The 17,625-nt window shown below is 39.1% G+C and overlaps 1 protein-coding gene across 1 annotated transcript in view; it reads right to left on the bottom strand.

Moving 5' to 3' along the window:
- The window catches only part of grin2ca (glutamate receptor, ionotropic, N-methyl D-aspartate 2Ca), an 84,344-nt gene extending 82,618 nt beyond the window's left edge, over window positions 1-1,726 (bottom strand). The window contains exon 1 of the mRNA XM_041975721.1: window positions 728-1,726. The gene's annotated coding sequence lies outside the window, so the exon portion shown is untranslated. The remainder of the gene's footprint in view (window positions 1-727) is intronic.
- Between the last annotated feature and the right edge of the window lie 15,899 nt (window positions 1,727-17,625).

Below are 17,625 nucleotides of genomic sequence, written 5' to 3'. Positions count from 1 at the left end.
ATGTGGATGAATTTCTCCCCGTTTTCAGCTTCTTATCACCTTCCTGAGATAAAAAATGACATTGATAAGCAGCTGAAAAACATCTAGATTTAGATGATCTACTGGTTGTATTTTGATAAAAAACGTCTTTGTCCTGCGTTAGTCTTTAATTTGTTCACTTTTTTTTCTTTTACACATCAGTGATGACATTTAGAGCATTCCTGTACTCTCAGAAGTGAGTTTCCTATTTGCTGCTCTGTATTCATGGAGCCAAACTGTCAGTAATCACAGGAACCTCTTTTTTTTCCCCCCCTGCCGTCTTGAAAAGTCACTCTTGGGTGGCAGTTTCCATTTCCCCTGCAGCCAGCGTCTCTGGTCCGGCGAGCAGGTATCAAAGCCCTCCTCGGCTGTTTACAATGACGCATCGATCCACTCTGTTTAATCTTCCCAGCAGCCGGGTGAGTTAGAGCAACAGTTAAAGCCAGCACACGCATCTACAACAAGCATAAAAGCCCAGCCCAGCGTGCCATCTGATCGCCCTGACAAGGACTCTGTCGGATCCTCTACGCTCTGATTATTCCTCTTTTGAAAGTGAGAGGAAAAAGGGACACTACTTTAAATAGCTAGCACAAAAATACCACACTTGGTTTTTGAAATAAAAATGTTCGATTGTACTCTACTATCACAAAAACTCTCATAAATGACAGACGGAAGCAGCACAAAGTGGGAGATGAAGGTGATCGTTTACCTGTGTTGGCAATCCACATCCAGCCCTGGCTCGTCACCACTCATCCCGTGTCTACAGCTTCAGCTCTCCTTTTCCAGTTTTTCTCTTTTTTTCTTCTTCCTCTCCTTTCTCTTCCCTCTTTTTTCCTCCCCTTTGGCCCTTCTTCTCTTCCTTTCCCTCCCCCCGTCCTCCTTCCTATCCCTGCACTTGTTTGAGTCTATTTCAGTAGCAGCAACAGTGGAGCCCGCTGTGACGGTGGCATGGTTTCCAGCACTTTGGCAGAAGGTCACATTATCACTCGCTGGTAAAAATGGGAGGAGGGGGGAAGAGGAGGGAAGGAATGATGGAGGTGAGCAGGTGCCAGAGGAGGAGGAGAAAGAGGAGGAACAAGACAAATTAACAAATGGTGGCTGTCCACAGTTGCACTTGTGCTCTTTGCTGTTGGTTCCAGGTTGAGGCAGCTTCCTCAGAAGACGTCCCAGAATGCTTTGAGGATGTTTTCACAACTGTGAGAAAAGCAGTTTCTCTTTAAAAGTCTTCACGTTTTGAGGGACGAGGTAATTCCTTTCTTCTGGAGAGTAAGACTTGAGGAAAAACTTGGAAAACTTAAATATTAACACAAGTCCCCAAGTGTCATTTCATCAGTCTCGTCCTTGATAGTCCCCGTCCAGTTCATGTCCACAAATTCTGCAGAATGACCCTTGTCGTTGTCTCCCAGCCTTCCTCCTTTGCCCCCCTCTGGTGCGAGCAGCGCTCTTGAAGCCACTCCATCAAAATGAGGTTGTGAGAAATGATCCGGCTGCCCAGGACGAGGCCGTCAGCGGCCAGCGACAGATGGCCGGAGCAGGGATGCACATCTGAGTCAGCTGCTGGAGTTTGGAAATTCTTGGATCTTCTTCCCGGCCTCCCATTAAACACACCTTGTTTTTTTCTTCTTCTTTTTTCCTCTCTCTTCCTACCTGCACCCCTCCTTCCAGGGTCCCTCTGGCTGCATTTGCCGGCTGTAATCCCGACTCCTACATTCCATGTTACAGGAAGGGCTTGTGAGCTCTAATCATTATGTAGTAAGGATTTATCCTCCCACACTCCCTCCCCTCCTCTATTCACCTCCCTCCACCCCTCCCGTTTATTTCCCTCTCCCTGTCGTCGGAGCACCGGCTGTCCTACAACTCTTCACGTATCACATCCCGGTTTCAACCTTCACAGTCTCGTGCATCATGTCTGTATTTTTCATGTTTATAGTTTCTTCCATTCGTGGTCTGCCTCGTCTTTCAAACCGCATCTCACGTCTCAACAGGTTTGTCCTTGAAAAATTCTCTGGGACAGTCAGTCAGGGATCACCTTGTCCTTCCTGCCTTTGTGTTTAAGTCATAAAGCACCAGTTTTTAATTTTCTGTATTTTATAAATGTCTTAAACAAGATTAAGATGTTTTCTGGTTCAGTTAAGTTTATTAATCTATTATAAAATGACACTGCTGTGTTGCCATGACGGGGTTTATCCACCAGAGAGCACTAACATGATTACCTGCACGGTGTGTATGTCGACACCCTAACATATCAGTGGAGAACCGTGGGCTATAATCTGCTGCACCAGCCTTCCCTCATCTGGTGTTTTCCAACAGATTTTGGAACCTGGCTGCAGGGATTAGTTTCCATTCAGCCACAAGAGCATTAGTGAGTTCCAGCACTGATCTTGGATAAAAGGTCTAGCTTAAAGTTTGCATTTACATCCATCCTAAATATGTCTGAGGTCAGAGCTTTATTCGGGCCTGTCCTGGTCTCCACACTAAACTGCAAAATCCATTGTTTTCCATGTGGGGATGCATGGTCGCACAGAAATTTAACTGTTGGAATGAAGCATGAGAGTCACAGTATTGGACCAGGTCTAAAACAGAATATCTGAAAACAAACAAAAAAGAAACTTTTTATTTAGTGCTTTTAAACATCATTAAACAGTCTTTAAATCCGAAGCTCTGTACACACTGTAAGGTGGGTTATTCTATTCTATTCTGTTCTATTCTATTCTATTCTAGGTTACAAAACAATTAGTCAAGGCATAAGTTACCAACTTACATGCAGTGGCTTCTGCAAAATTTGTTGATATATAAACTGATTTTGCAGCATGTTAAGTCTTGTAACAGCTGGTGAATGATGGAAATAATTCAGATTATCATGATTATTATGCATTCGTTTCACATCATTATTAATATGTAAAATTATATGAACACTCCTTTTAGGATTTTAACTTTGATCTATTTATATTTTTCGATGCTAGCTAAACAAATGAATAGAAACCAAGTGAAGTAACAGAGAAGTCCCATTCCAACTAAAGCCTCTCTGCTGTGTTAACCTCTGGCTGGGCTTGTGTGGCTTCTTTCTATAAACCAAACTTATTAAAATGTACTTGATCATTTTATTTTGAATCTCAGCAAAGAATATAGAAAGACAGGACAAACATCTAGCTAGCTTTGACTTCCAGCTGTCATTTGAAACAATAATAGTGTAACAGTGAGAATTAATAAAATACCATATTATCTTAAATATGGTTTCCACTGCAGACCATTGCACACCAACGACTAATAAATTGGGTTTCATCAGCAACCAGCCATCAAAAAGTTTGAACGTATTTTGTTGTTTTGCATCCAGATAATGTAACTTTATTTATGTTGGCAGATCTTCATGTCTGACTCAAACCCCCCAACCTCACCTTACGGGGGCTCCAAACTGAAAATTAGGTTTGTGTGTGGGTTTTTATGAGGCTGTGATGTGACTAAATAAAAGCTGAGGTATGAAAATATGGTGCAACTTTTCCAGTACAAAGTGGTCCGGGACCCATTCAAATACAAACAAATTGGTTTAATTGATCTCACTCTTGGTTTAATTTGTATTCAAGAACTAAATCATGTCACATGCATGTGATCTTGTATCTGCACATACAACAGGATGCCCAATAGGCTAATAATTTATGGAATAAAATCAGGTTCCTATAATAAACACAAAATCTACTAAATATTAGATTTGACTACAAAACTCCATCATTTTTCCCAGTTGTTTCCCGGATGTTTGGTTGGTAGTTCCTAGCTGCTTTTGTGTTGAGCTTCAGAGATGGTTAGCATTAGCTAACACTCCATATATACCTCTTTGCTCTACCTTGTTACCTCCATTTACATAACCATACTTAATGAATTGGATTGGTCTTGCCTTTTAGGAGGGGTTTGGGATTTTTTTTTCTCTTTATTTTGTCGTTTTAAATACTTCTTCATAGCTTTCACTACAGGCTAGCGGCTAGCTGTCTGCTTAGTGGAGTTTGCTGAAGAACTGGTGGAAGCTGCATTTCATCTGAACTTCTCATCGATTATGGTGATCTCGCTCTTGTCCTCAATTGTTAGGTTACGCAGTTCCACGGCCCACAGGTGCAAAACAAAGTTTTTTGCAGCCCTCTAGGTGGCGCTCAAGTCCCAAGCATGGGCTGCGGCTCCACGGTTAAGGATCACTGGTATAAATTATAGTTATTCATCCAGAATGGTAATTTCTTCTACAGCCATTTCACTGCTGCTAAATTTGACTACTGCTTTGACTGACCTTGACCATCCAGCCAGCATTTTCCCTCAGTGTTTTTGTGAGTCCTGCAGGATGTGTAACCCAGAAATCTTTGAAAGGTCAGGCCAGTATTGAGGACAGAGACAAATCTGAGTTTAACAGTGCAGACTGGTTGCAGGTAACTCAAACTCACCACATATTCACAAACTCAAGCTACTTTAGTGCCACTTTATTTGGGTCAGGACATGGACCACTCCCACACACACACACACACACACACACACACACCCCTCCTCCACCATGAGTTCAAACAGAAGAAAAAGCCTAACCAGACATGTTGAATTTACTATTCGTTGTTTATTAATGTTTTATTATTTCTGCATCCACTCATTTTTTTCTCTTAATGGATGATTTTCAGAAAGCTCAAAAGCATTTTGGGTGCACCTATTACTCACTTGCAGGCTACGTGTGCTTATTTTAGCTTAACAAAGCTAACTGCAAGTTGTAGCAGCACACAGAAGCCAGTATTCTTTACTTTTTCCCCTGTGGGTGAATCCCTTGAAAAATGAACCCTTTCTCCCGGGCAGGAGGACATCAGTGGGATTTTATGAGCCTGTCAGGACAGCACTGAGAGATGTGGCATAGAGGCCATATTTGTTTCTCTTTGGCTGCTGGTGGAGGATGTGGCTCATGACCCTGTCAGCTGCTGGACAATAAATGTTCACCAATCCTCCGCTTGATATCAACAATTTGTAGAGTTACCTTTCCGTATTCAATTGGTGATCGATTAGGTGAATGCATGTTGTTGAAATGCAAAGAGTAACAGTGTTTTGGTTTGTGTTGGGAGGATTGTTCATGTTTGTCCTGTTTGAAGAACTGAAAAGAGCTGAACTACCTGCAAATAATGGTTGTTAAAATAATCAGTGCTCGGATACAAACTGTTCTTAGAGTTTATTGTCTTAAGAGATATTCATCTGCAGCTGTATCAAAGTGGCAATGTTATCTTGGTGACAGAGCTCCTCCTTGCAAGATAATGATCCACACTGATCTGGAGTCAACAAAACTAACGAACTTAGCAATATTATTATTCTTGTAAAAGTTCAGATTCTGACCATTTTTTATACACTGTGGCACATTTCTGCAAGTTATTAATTGAACACATGAGAAAGGGTACAATTTAATTTAAACTGTAAGCACATGACATGAAACACTAAACAGGAGTAAATGAATAACTTGAGTCAAAATGCACCTCAACAAAATATATATTATTGCATCTTAAAAGCATTACAGGTAAATGATTTGGTAAAGAACAAGACGGCTAAACCTCCAGAAATATGTCACTGTTTTTATTTTAAAAGAAGTAAGTCACATTAAAGGATTTTTTTTTTAAGTGTTTACTATGGTAATGTCGACTAGTTTCTTTCCACCAGGTCCCCATAGCTATTGTTTGTCTCAGACCAGCAGCTATGTTCTGTATGGTGTGATCTGGAAAAAAATAGTCTGGAGACATTTCGTTTTCACGTTGAAATCCGCGTCAATAAAATGTAGCGCGACATTTCTATACGGCTCTGGTGCGGCTTTACCACAGGTCCGTAGCGGTGGTGAAACATCGGACTGCCACCACATCTTTCACAACATCCTCACTACACTCATCATACAGGGAAGAAAGAGACAGTCCACTAAAACGGTGGTGAGTTGGCAGTGATGCCGTTTGTCCAAAGTGTTGATGAGTTTCTTAAATCCCGGATTGTTCACTGTGTTAATTTAGAAAAAAGTTCTGTTTAAAACGTTTGTCTCTCTGTGACTCTGGGAGCTGGTGGATTATTTAGTTGCGACTCACAAAAATTGAACATTTTTCTATTTTTTTGTGTTGCGTTGCAAGCCCCCGTGTGCACGAACGCAACATTTTACATGCACGACTGTCGCCTGTCGCTTGGCTGGAGGAGGGCAGCGATTTTCGCTTCCTCGCGCAAGTTTACATAGAAAATTATGGAGAAGGAGCGACTCCGCCTCCAGTGTGTCCAGGTGTCTGCAACTCGTTCTGATTGAAACTAATGTGGTCAGGGCTGTGGGAGGAGTCTGCAGCAAAGCGCTGCAATGACAGCTGCGCTCGATTTGAAAACAGCACAAATCGAAGGACAAAAAATAATCGGACCATTTCATTTTTATGATCGTTGAAAACCCAGATCGTAATTCCGATTAAAATTCAATTAATTGCCCAGCCCTACTGTCCTGCACACTTTCTATGTTTCCCTGCTTCAACAAACTTGACTGAAATTAATGGTGATGCCTATGATTAAAGCAGCAGCATAGAAAATTAAAGCTCCCCACAAATAAAGTTTAAAGGTAATTTTTTTTTAATGAAAACCCAAGGAACGGAGTAGCAAGATAACTGGACTTCGTTTCTTGGTTTTTGAAGATGTTTCACTACTACTGTGGAAGACTTCGTGAATCCTAACCAGCTGGTGTTTCAGCTTTTGAAGTGTTGAAGTCATGTGTGCCACTGACTGACATCACCATCATGTATGTTGTTTACATCAACGCAAGCTGCCCGACCAGACATGTTTTAGTCACATGATCTGAGGTGGGTATGGTAAGCGCTACCTGAGACCACCTACTCTGGCTGACGTTGTTTTTCCTATGTAACAGAGATGGCTTCCTCAACTCCAAAAATGTATACAATGATATCCACAACAGTGTGGGTTATCTTGAAGGTTTGGTTCTCCTAGCGTTTTTAGTTTCCATGAAAATAGAGGTCTGTACACTCCTCGCAGCACTGGACAGCACTCAGTTTGTGCTGTTTGGTCCTTTGGGTGAAGCAGCTTCAGTATGAGGCTGCTGTCAGGTTTGAAGTACACTGGGATGTTATGTTTGGGGAATGTTTTAGACACTTCTGCCACACATGGAATGATAATATATTTGTGCCAGTTTTTTTCTGCTCTGTGGTTTGACAGAGGCCCAGTTTGTGTCGGCAGGTTTGACGTGATTTCATGATGTTTGCACTTTTCTTTTTCCTTCGCCCCAGTCGCTTCATTCTTAGCTGATGCTGTAGAGTGCTGATGGCACCCAGTTTGTTTCAGCATGTTCGAGCGAGTCAAAGAGCAGCTGTTGGTCTGTATTTACAATGGTAGGTGTAAATTTGAGTGCAAGCAATCCTTGCTTTAATTATATTTGTTTGGTTTAAAGAAACCACACACAGATTGTGAGTGCAGTTACTACACTTTTGAAGAGATTTTCAGAGGGGAAACAACCCCATAGTCCTGTCCTTTAGGCTTTATCCATGAGTCACCTTGTTATGATTGTTTATTGCTAGGGATGTCACCTGACATAACTAATTAATAGGTTTCTCAAATTGTGCCAAAATCTAAATAAACATGCAGCCCTTTAAATGTATTCAGATGTCCTCCTTGTTGTCATGTATACATCATGGCTCCAGATCCATCATAAGATCCAGAAACAATGACAGGCCACTTTTTTGCGTATACATCCAGTTATCTTAACAGAGATGCCAGTTTTATTAGTTTCAGCACAGTGACTATGGCTGATGTCAATGCTTGTGTGTGACATCTCGGCTACCTTCTTTGGGCATGTATCAAGTCAGGAGCTGAGTCGGCATAATTGTTGTCATGGAGTAAAATCTCTTCTTTGTGCAAAGTCAGCTTATTTATTTGTCTGTTTTTCAGATTATTTGCTGTTGTGATTATGTTTTTAGAATCGCTCTGCTTACTTGTTTCTACCAGTTTTGTAGCAACATTGCAAACATAACGCTTTTGTTGGGTATGCATTAAGCTAATCCGGTACTAGATAGCCCCGTGCTACATCCATCTGTACAATTTGTGGTCTGAAGCAGTTACAGGTCTTTGGGATGATGTTTAAAGTTTCATCACATTCAAATGGGTTTTTGAACAAAAGAGTAAATACCCCTGCAAAAAGACCCGGCCTTCCTTTGTACACAAAGATGACAATTTTTCTATCACGTTTTTAAGTTGGCTTTAAGTTACACAGTGTGCTCATTAAGTATTGAGAATCTACGTTGTTTTTTAGCCAATTAGCAAGTACATAAAAGTGCTTCCACTTGGATAAAAAAAAAGGTTACCTTTTTATTAAGGTTTTTGACAAAATAGGTTTAAGAACTTAAACTTAATATTGCATGCCTGTACCAAAATAATTAGGGACTGGTATAATGTAAACCAAAGTTTCATTATACTTTTCTTTTTCTACAATTATACATGAAAGTTTTGTTTATATCAACTAATTTGTGAAAAAGTATTTTTTTTCTACCATATACACAGACTCCGTATCTCTGCGATTTGCAGCATGACCTCATCTGAGATCCCTTTCCTTTGGGCACCTGTCTCATCATAGGAGATCGACTGTGAAAATCACAGGTTTACAAAGTCTGTCCTCATGGGGCGCTGTCCTGCAGGTTTTGGATGTTACTTGCTTTATCACACGTGAATCAGATTAATGGGTCGATATGATGGGCAGCACTTGACAACAAGCTGTTGAAGAAAGCCATTTAATTTGAATCAAGTGTGTTTCTGTAGTGCAACATCTAAAACCCGCAGCACTGCGGCCCTCGAGGACTGGAGCTGGTCACCCCTGGTGAAAATGGTTAGTCTGATGTTGGTTGTCCCTTCACAAGACTTTGTTGGTCTGCTGCTGTCTTCTGCATCCTGTAAAGAGCGACCCACACTATGGTTGAGTGCACGGCCACAAACAACAACTCGGCTGATCATAATCTGTTTCTGCTCACTTGACTGCAGTTACTTCATGCAAGCCTGTGATTGAGCTTTTGTGCCAAAAGCTTTGAAAGAAACAGGAATGGGTGTAGAATTGGGTAGGGATGGGAGGGACATGTCCCTACCAATGTCCAACAAGTTCTGAGTTGTTCTGCCATTTTCTGTCACACAAACAGCTGAGACATCAGTGCCATACTACTCTCTATCTGCAACAAGTGATCGCTGCTTTAAGTCCCGGCTTATAACCCAAAGTCTGTTATGATTGGAATGCTTATTCCTCCAAAGGGGGACACCATAGAAGAAGTCTGAGAACCACTCAGCCAGTTCTAGCTAGTTCCAGAGAGCAGCACTGGTTGTGTTTTCTTTAGAATTGCAGGAGCAAAGAAAAGAAAAGGTGGACATCAGGAGTTATTTTAGGGTCAATGCAAAAGTTTACGTTACAAAGAAAACTTTGATTTCAGCTGCTACTGAGTTACTGATTATGGTGATAGTACATACAAAGCCAAAATATTGTTTCCTTTTTATTTTTATAGGTGATGGCCACAAAGCAGCTGGGTGGTTCAGAGAGAAGAGATGCTGAGCCAGGTGTAGAGACAGGTGAGTTTTAGTACTGAGTTCTGACTTGGTCTATACAGGTAATTGAAATTCAGTTTTTTACCCTATCATTATTACCAAACTCTGCTACTCCCTATGATCCTTCCACCTAATTAGTATCTTGAGTTCTGTTTTAATGCTTTAAGTTTTAACGTTTTAGCACCCAGAAATAAAATTAAATAATAATAATAATAATAATAATATCAGGATGGTGTCTTTAACAGGTAGCCCACCCATTACGGCTTCATTACATTCTTAATTTTTACTGTAGAGAAATAAATAATCTGTAGTTTGTGAAGCCTTGTGTCACATTACTTTCTGGATTGTAGAAAGTTTTAGAAAAATATTTGCAAAGATTTCTTGTCAGAGTATTGGTAGTGTTTGTGTAAAGGAAGTATTTATGTTTTCTGAATTGGCAGGTTTTGGTGGTATTTGAGAGAATGAATGAAATTGTTCTCTTCACTTTAGTGGCGCAAACATAAATTTGACAAAGAAAGTCCTAAGTATCATTAGACAGTTAGACATTAGAGTCCTTCATTTGAACCCAGTTCAAACTCTTATCTGAACAAAATGTCTGTGACATTCAGCACACTGTTGCTGCTGGCTGGTGTTCACATGAAGCTATAAGACTTAAGCGGAGCAGGTGGGCTGAGTGAGGAGGATGTAACACATGTCAGGGTGGCGACCGAGGCATGTGCTCTCCCCTCTGTGCCCTGACCTTCCAGCTTCATCTGACAACATCGCAGAGAAGCACATCTGATGCAAAATAGTGTCACAGACAAAAATCCAGATGTTGTCTCAGCCGCTGCTGTGGCTCACACTCCATGTACTCGATTCACGCCGTCCTCTTGTCTGTTTGGTGTTGCTTAGAGCTGCTTTTAGAGATCAAGAGTTTCTGTGACATAGATGGAGAAAAACAGCAAGGTAGGAAGCTAAACCTGGCGGTTGTTTATCCCAAGAGGGAGGCCAAATTTATCCAACTCGTCTCCAAGTATTGACCACTGCCATCTCAGCTTACACTCTGAAACCTCTGTTTCTCTATTACAAACTGAGGCTCTCTACGCCTCCTATTTCTTAGTTCAGCCCTTCTGCTTCTCCTAAGACACAAGTTGTAACTAGATTTGTTGATGAATTCACATTTATTTATAACATACAGTTGTTATTTTTAGACATGACACCGCCCAGGGGATATGCAAAGTCAGCTAAAAGCTCTTTGGGAATCAACTTATTGCTACAAACTGTGCTATATTTGGTGTTTATCAGAGATGCAACTAAAAAAACAAAAACAAAACATTCCTTAGAACATGGTCAGGTACAATGACTGGACTGAAAATGAGTGACAGAGCAGCAAAAATCCAACGTTAATTTAAAGCAAAATGTGAACAAATATGATGAATAGTTCAAAATTTTGAACAGCACTGTATCTTAAGCTAGGTGGTGGTGAAGTCCTTGCCTATATTACCTCTCAAGGTGGAGAAAACTCGGGGTGGGCCGTCCTGTTTCTGATCAGTGAACTATTTCACCTTTTAACTGCTGGAACCAGACAAGAATTGATGATTCACTTTTGAAAAAGACAAAATCTTAACCCTTGTGACATGATTTAAATCACTTCATGTGGCTATTACTAAGAATTTGCCTTTTACTGTCTACATTTATACAGCCCTTTTCAAGCAGATTTCTCAACAGAGCAAATACAACACAAAGACAAATCAAATCGAAATGAATATGATACAATAAAAAAATAGAACACACAAATAAATATAATTATGAACTATAAAAAAATGATCATAAGAACGTGTTGGTAATATTAGTAAAATATTAATATATAAATTATAAATACATTCTCTTGGTTAATATGAGTTTTAAGCTTAGTCCTAAAGACAAAAGGATGTCAGTGTTTCACACTAAGATTAAGACATCATCCACACTGCAGGCCTTAATGCCATTCCAATTTTTCCAGAAAGCTGACTTTGTGTGTGTGTGGTTGTTAAACGATATTTTGATTTGACCTTAATCGCACTGCAGTATGAGCTGTACACGACCCATGCGTAGAGGAAGATGTGACATCATGCTGTGTTCACTGAAGTAAATACGGATGATACATACATTGGTGTATTAATCTGGAAGTTCTTGCGCAGTTGGAGGTGACGAATTTATGACCAACTGATAAGGAAAACAAGGAGACTGAGAAAAAATAGGGAACAAATCTTAGTAGTTGTGGTTGCTACTTCTGTACCTCTGTCATTACAGAGTTGGAACCCGTCACAGATTTCTGACTTGTCCCATGTGTCTCACTTCAGTAATGTAAAAGTCAGATGAATTGCGACATGACTGTTCAGACTGAGGTTGCCTTTAAAAAGATGGGATACGTATCTGATTAGTACCACATGTGAAAGGGACCTGCGTCAAATTTAGAAAAAATCAGATTTTTGCTGTTGAAATAAAACTGGTTGTCACTAGCGTAAAATTGTAATGGATTCTTGAGGATGTTACCCAGAGGAAGCATGGATGGAGTAAAGAGAATTAGTCCAAGACCAGGGGCCTCATTTATAAAGCTGGCGTAGGAACAAAAACCGGCGAACACCAATCATAGTCAACTTTTGGGATTTCTAAAAAACAAACTTGACAGGAAAACGTTCCTACCTCCACGGCAACTCTGACCCTCCCGTACGCACAAAATCCAGAAAAACAGAAAACAGCGACACCAACGGTCCAGAATAAAATCAAGGAAATGATGTGAAATGTGAGACATTTGTCCACAATCCACTATTACCTTTCACACCACATGTTAGATATTAAAGCTGTTTGCAGAAATGAATAAAGACGCACATTCGACATTAATTCCCCTAAGAGAGCAAGCTCAGGAAAAAACAAACAAAAAAAAGGGTTTACAAGAAAAAGATGATAAATAATAAGAACCTCACCCACTAAAATATGTTCTGTCATTGTGAAACAAAACGTACATGTTAAAAAATCCATCCAGCTAAATATGGTGTACAGTGCTGCCAGCATGTAGCGGTCAGTGTTTAAAGTAAGCTGTGGTCCTTCATTCCAGCAGAGTGCGACGCAGACTGGAGGCTGGAGGTCAACGAGAGATGCAACGCTTAAGAAACACTTCCGGTCTTTATTTCCCGCAACTCCTTCACCATCTTGTTAAAAGCTGTGATTGGGTCCTTCAGCACCGCCCACCCAGCTGGAGCACCCAGCAACTAGAAAGAAATTTTATTTAACACTAAATTAACTGCAACCAATCTCAGATGCATCTGTACATATTTATTTTATAAATTAACACAAATTACTAAATTACCGGCATCAGTACTGTCATTTAGCAGACGCTTTTCTACGAAGCAATTCAACCCTGTGGGATTTGAACTTTGGTCTCCCACATGGGAGATACCGATACCTCTGACACGGCGTTGACACCTGCTGCCACTATTCTGTCTTTCTGACACAAGTAATGCCCACGCCGTGCCCACCAATTAAACATTTTTATGTTTGTCAACGTGGCCCATCAGGATCTCAGTCTCTTTCCTCTTTTCCCCTCCTGAGCCCTCATGGAAATGATTTGGGTTTGATAAATGAGGCCCCAGAACCTCGAGGAACACCAAAATTAAATTAACTGTAGAGGATACGTTGTTTGCATGTATACTAAGTTAACACATGACCATGACGTTCCTTTCAAAGCTTAGTTAGGTTTAGCCTCTGTGGCTCTGTGAATTGGCTCTGTGTTGTTATTTAGATCTTCAGAGCAGTTTTTATCAGAATTGGCATCTGTCCCCGTCACTCCTCTGCTGTGATGAGATTCTGAGAGTCCACTCAGCAGCCAGCAGCATTTCGGTTGTGGCCTCCAAGCCTGGACACAAACTGTTCAGCCATTAAGCATCTGTGCTTTCTGGGAACTCATGCCAAACCTGTTGCCTGATGGATGGTTTGGTCTCTGTAAACAACTCAACATCACCGCTCAGACCACTGAACCATTTTCTTTGTTTACTGCCTTATGCAGCTTACAATCAGGAAAACAGAATGATGAAGTAAACACTGCTGAGCGCTTACATTTTTGTTACCATATACAGCAGATTAACTTGTCTTTCTACAGACAATGAGTACAGAGTGGATGTTTCATTGCCTTGGAGTCTGTTATTGATAAACTTCTCTAGTACATGTCCTGACAGCAGACCCATGTTAGTTTGGTTCTGTAACTCACAGATTTACAGCACCCAAGGGAACGATGTTTGCAACCCAATCCATTGAGCTGAAGCATCCTGTTGGCAATAAGGCTCCTGGTCTCATGCAGACATTTGTTTCTTATAGCGTGGCCCAGAACCAAGACCAGTTTAGTACTTGTTCCAGATACACGTGCCCCATAGTGACAAGAAAAGAGCAAAGCGGGGCTGAAATACTTAATTTACAATAGCATGAAGTACATCAACAGCAGATAGGAATGTAAAGAAGAGATGTTAGCATGCCATCAGAATGAGTTGTTGTAAACTTCTTTAGTGTTGCTTTAATGCGTTCAGTTTCAAACATATACTAATAATGACCACATGGGGCATCAGGAAAATAGGAAACTTTTGTTGTGATCCTTGCTTCATTTTTAATGTTTCTCATAAAAGTTAGCAGCCACAGTCTAGAAAGAAAGAGAGAGAGAGAGAGAAAGAAAGAAAGAAAGAAAGAAAGAAAGAAAGAAAGAACTTTGTCTATCTCAAATCATGACACATTCTTTTTTAACAGGTTCAAGAAAGCATGAAAATGCATCAATTTCATTCTTTCTGTGCATTCTTGCAGGGGTTATTAGTAATTCCTTTTTTTTAAAGCCTCACTACAATATCATAATTTCCCTCGGGATTAATATGGGCCATTCTACAGAATTCGTGCAAAGTCCAGAGTTGGAAACATATTTTAAAAAGATGTTTTTTTCCAAAAACCTCGTCCATATATATATTGCACCATATTTCTATGGTACATATCTAGTAAAGGTGCAGTCCAATTTCATATATTAATGTCTGTCTGTTCTTGAAATGTTTTTCCACTCCTGAAAGGTGTCACTACCGTAACATAGAAACACACTGCAATAAGAAATCATTACATTAATCTGTTAATATTGTGTGTCCATACATCCTCTAAAGAATATTTTTAGAAATTTTTCATGAAGGGTTTTACAACTAAATAAATTAAAACTATTTTTTAAACAAATTTTGAAGTTTATTTTCTAAGACTTCATTAAAATTTAAATGCAATCTTTTTTGTAAAATAAATTACACTGATCATAGAGATCTCAGAGTAAATTAGTTGTTAAATTGAAGTTACATTTAACCAGCAGTTATCATAAAATGTTATTTAATGACTCAGTTATTATTTTATTTTACAAAACATTCAGCGTTACGGTAGTGACTGCACTGTTTTGGTCATGATTACAGCATTATGTTTGCAAGGTTGCATTATTTCCCCTCAACCTTATTGCTTAATTTTAACTCATAACCAGCTTTTCAATGTGAATTTTACAAACACAAATGTTTCTAATCAATAAAATGAGGTTATTTACTATTGAAGAGTCATTTATTTTACATTACTTCAACCTCGTAGCGCATCTACTGCAACATGACAGTAAAACAACTAAAACAAATATGACTATGTCTTGGCTAGGTTTAAGGTTTTGTGTTGGGCAGTTTTCTGATCGATGAACTTTAGATGTGGGTTGTCTGTAGTCTTGTTGATCACTCTGTGGGAGCTGCCTAGTGTTATGAAAAAGAAGGGTCTTTCTGATATGCACAGGAACTGCTTCCTTACTTCCTTCTGAGTTTTTGATCTTGGGGAACATTTTGACTTCTCTCGATTCATACACAATCTATAGCACCGTTTTCTATATTTTTCTTTTTTCAGTTCAAGTTCTTTAATCTTCAGCTCAAGGGTCTTTATTTTTCTGTGGGCACGCATTACCGAATGTCTTTTATTAATCTCATAGGAAGTGCGTGGAGTAACAATCTCACTAGAAATGTGTGGAAGTTGAGGAGGTGTGGGTGAAGACATGGCAGAAGGCGTGGCAGAGGGTGTGGGAGGTGGCGTGGAAGTTGTGCACAATCTCTCCATCTCTCTTTGACTTTTCACCAATACCCTGTGATGCTGCTGTCGTTTTCGCCATGATCATCTGACCTTCCTTTGCTCCCTGTCAGATAAATCACTGATAGATTTGACTTTTACTTCTTCCTTTTCTTTCTTGTTTCGTTCTCTTCCCTTCTTTTAATATTCTTCGTACTTCTCTGGGTCTTCCCTCAATCTTTTTCTGTATTCTCCCACCCTCTCTGCTCCACTCTTTTTATGTTCTTTTGGCATTACTGCTTGCTTTCTCCCAGCTTAGCTGTATAACGTGAAATATAAGTCAGCATTATCATCATGTTTATCATATTAAACATTATGTAGCACTTTTAAGAATGAAATGTGTTTTACAAATCAAATATATTATTAATATTATTGTTTTGAGGAGTATATTGTAATAACAATGATCAAATATTGCCTTAATTATGTGGAACATTACAAGTTGTCACTACCGTAATGATTATGTCACAACCGTAACGTTACAATTTGTTACGGTTGTGACTGTTACGGTTGTGACATTTTTAGCTAATTCCTAGCATAACTCAAACATGCTAACAAGTAAATGGCTAGCAACAGATGTTTTGAACAGTTGTACACAAAACAAAAATTAACTTTTTGGTTTGAGCCCTCAAAAGTGTAATTATTTGCAGATAATATGTGTACGGTTGTGACAGTTATTAATGTAACATACTGATATTCAGACTTTGGAAAACATTTACTTAAAAATGATGAGAGGTAATCACTCACTATGCAACCATGAGGGACAGGGATGCAGTGTGACTTCCTGGTCAGAATTTCAGGTGTCTGACTAACACTAGGCTCCACCCATGAAGCAAAATGACTCGTGTTACGGTTGTGACATAAAAGTGTGGGACACCATTTTTTAAAGCATGCTTTTGTCATTTTAAAAAAATTTCAAAATGAATCTAAATATTTTACATTCTGTTTAAAATAAACCAAACATATGTTTTAAAATACACCATTGGAAAAAATTACAAAATTCTTTTAAGTATTATTTTCATGAGTTGAAATTTAGGGCTTAGAGATTGGGACAACTATTTCCCAATAGAAAGTACCTAGGAAGGTAGCATTAATGATGATTTTCTATATATTTGGCTTAATTATTATTGAGTTACAGTCTTGTGTTTAACTAGATAATACCATAATCTTAGTAAATGTTGAAGGTCTGAATTTTTAATTGTTTTGTTAAATAGTTTTTTTTATGTGGGACAGCAATTTGCACAAATTTGGTAGAATGGCCCATATAATATTTTTCATTTCATTGAATTTAATGTCATTATTTGGCATGGTAATAGAAATGAAAGAAATGGGAGGAACGAAACAAAAAAATGGTGTTAAGTGGGATGGTTACAAAACAAAATTAAAATGGTAAAAAATAAATAAGTAAAAGCAACGATAATAACGAGAAAAAAGAATTAATTGGTTAAAAAAACAAATATTAATAGTTTCAATTATTAATTTCATCAAAGCCAGCCAATGTATTAAACTGAAAAATAACAAATTTTTTGATGTCGTGTTTCTGTTCCGCTTCCATATAACTGATGGAGTTATTTTATTTATTTACTTTTAATTCTTGGACAGTCTGAAAAAATAATGTGGGTTTAGTTTTGATTGTAGTGTTTAATTACAATTTAATGTTGAGATCATTTTATCTTCCAGTCTTATCAGAAACCAACACCTACACTGATGGGCTGAAATTTAATCTACCACACTGACACCGATGGTCTAACCTGTTAGATTATGGGGTCCTCATCTTTGCCGTCATGTTCTGAAAACTGCACACTATTAGGTATTTGGTTTTTGGCTGTAATTTCTGCAAAGTTGTGAATAAATTAAATCCTTTTGAATATTTGGCATGAACTGTTTACATTATCACAGCACAGCGTGAACCACGTCTTTGACTACACATCATTTTTCATAGATTCAAAA

This window comes from Melanotaenia boesemani, chromosome 2, assembly GCF_017639745.1.
Source record: "Melanotaenia boesemani isolate fMelBoe1 chromosome 2, fMelBoe1.pri, whole genome shotgun sequence".
In the NCBI taxonomy this organism is placed as follows: Eukaryota; Metazoa; Chordata; class Actinopteri; order Atheriniformes; family Melanotaeniidae; genus Melanotaenia; species Melanotaenia boesemani.
Note: the sequence above shows the minus strand (reverse complement) of the source record. Positions and strands in the feature narration are given on the sequence as shown.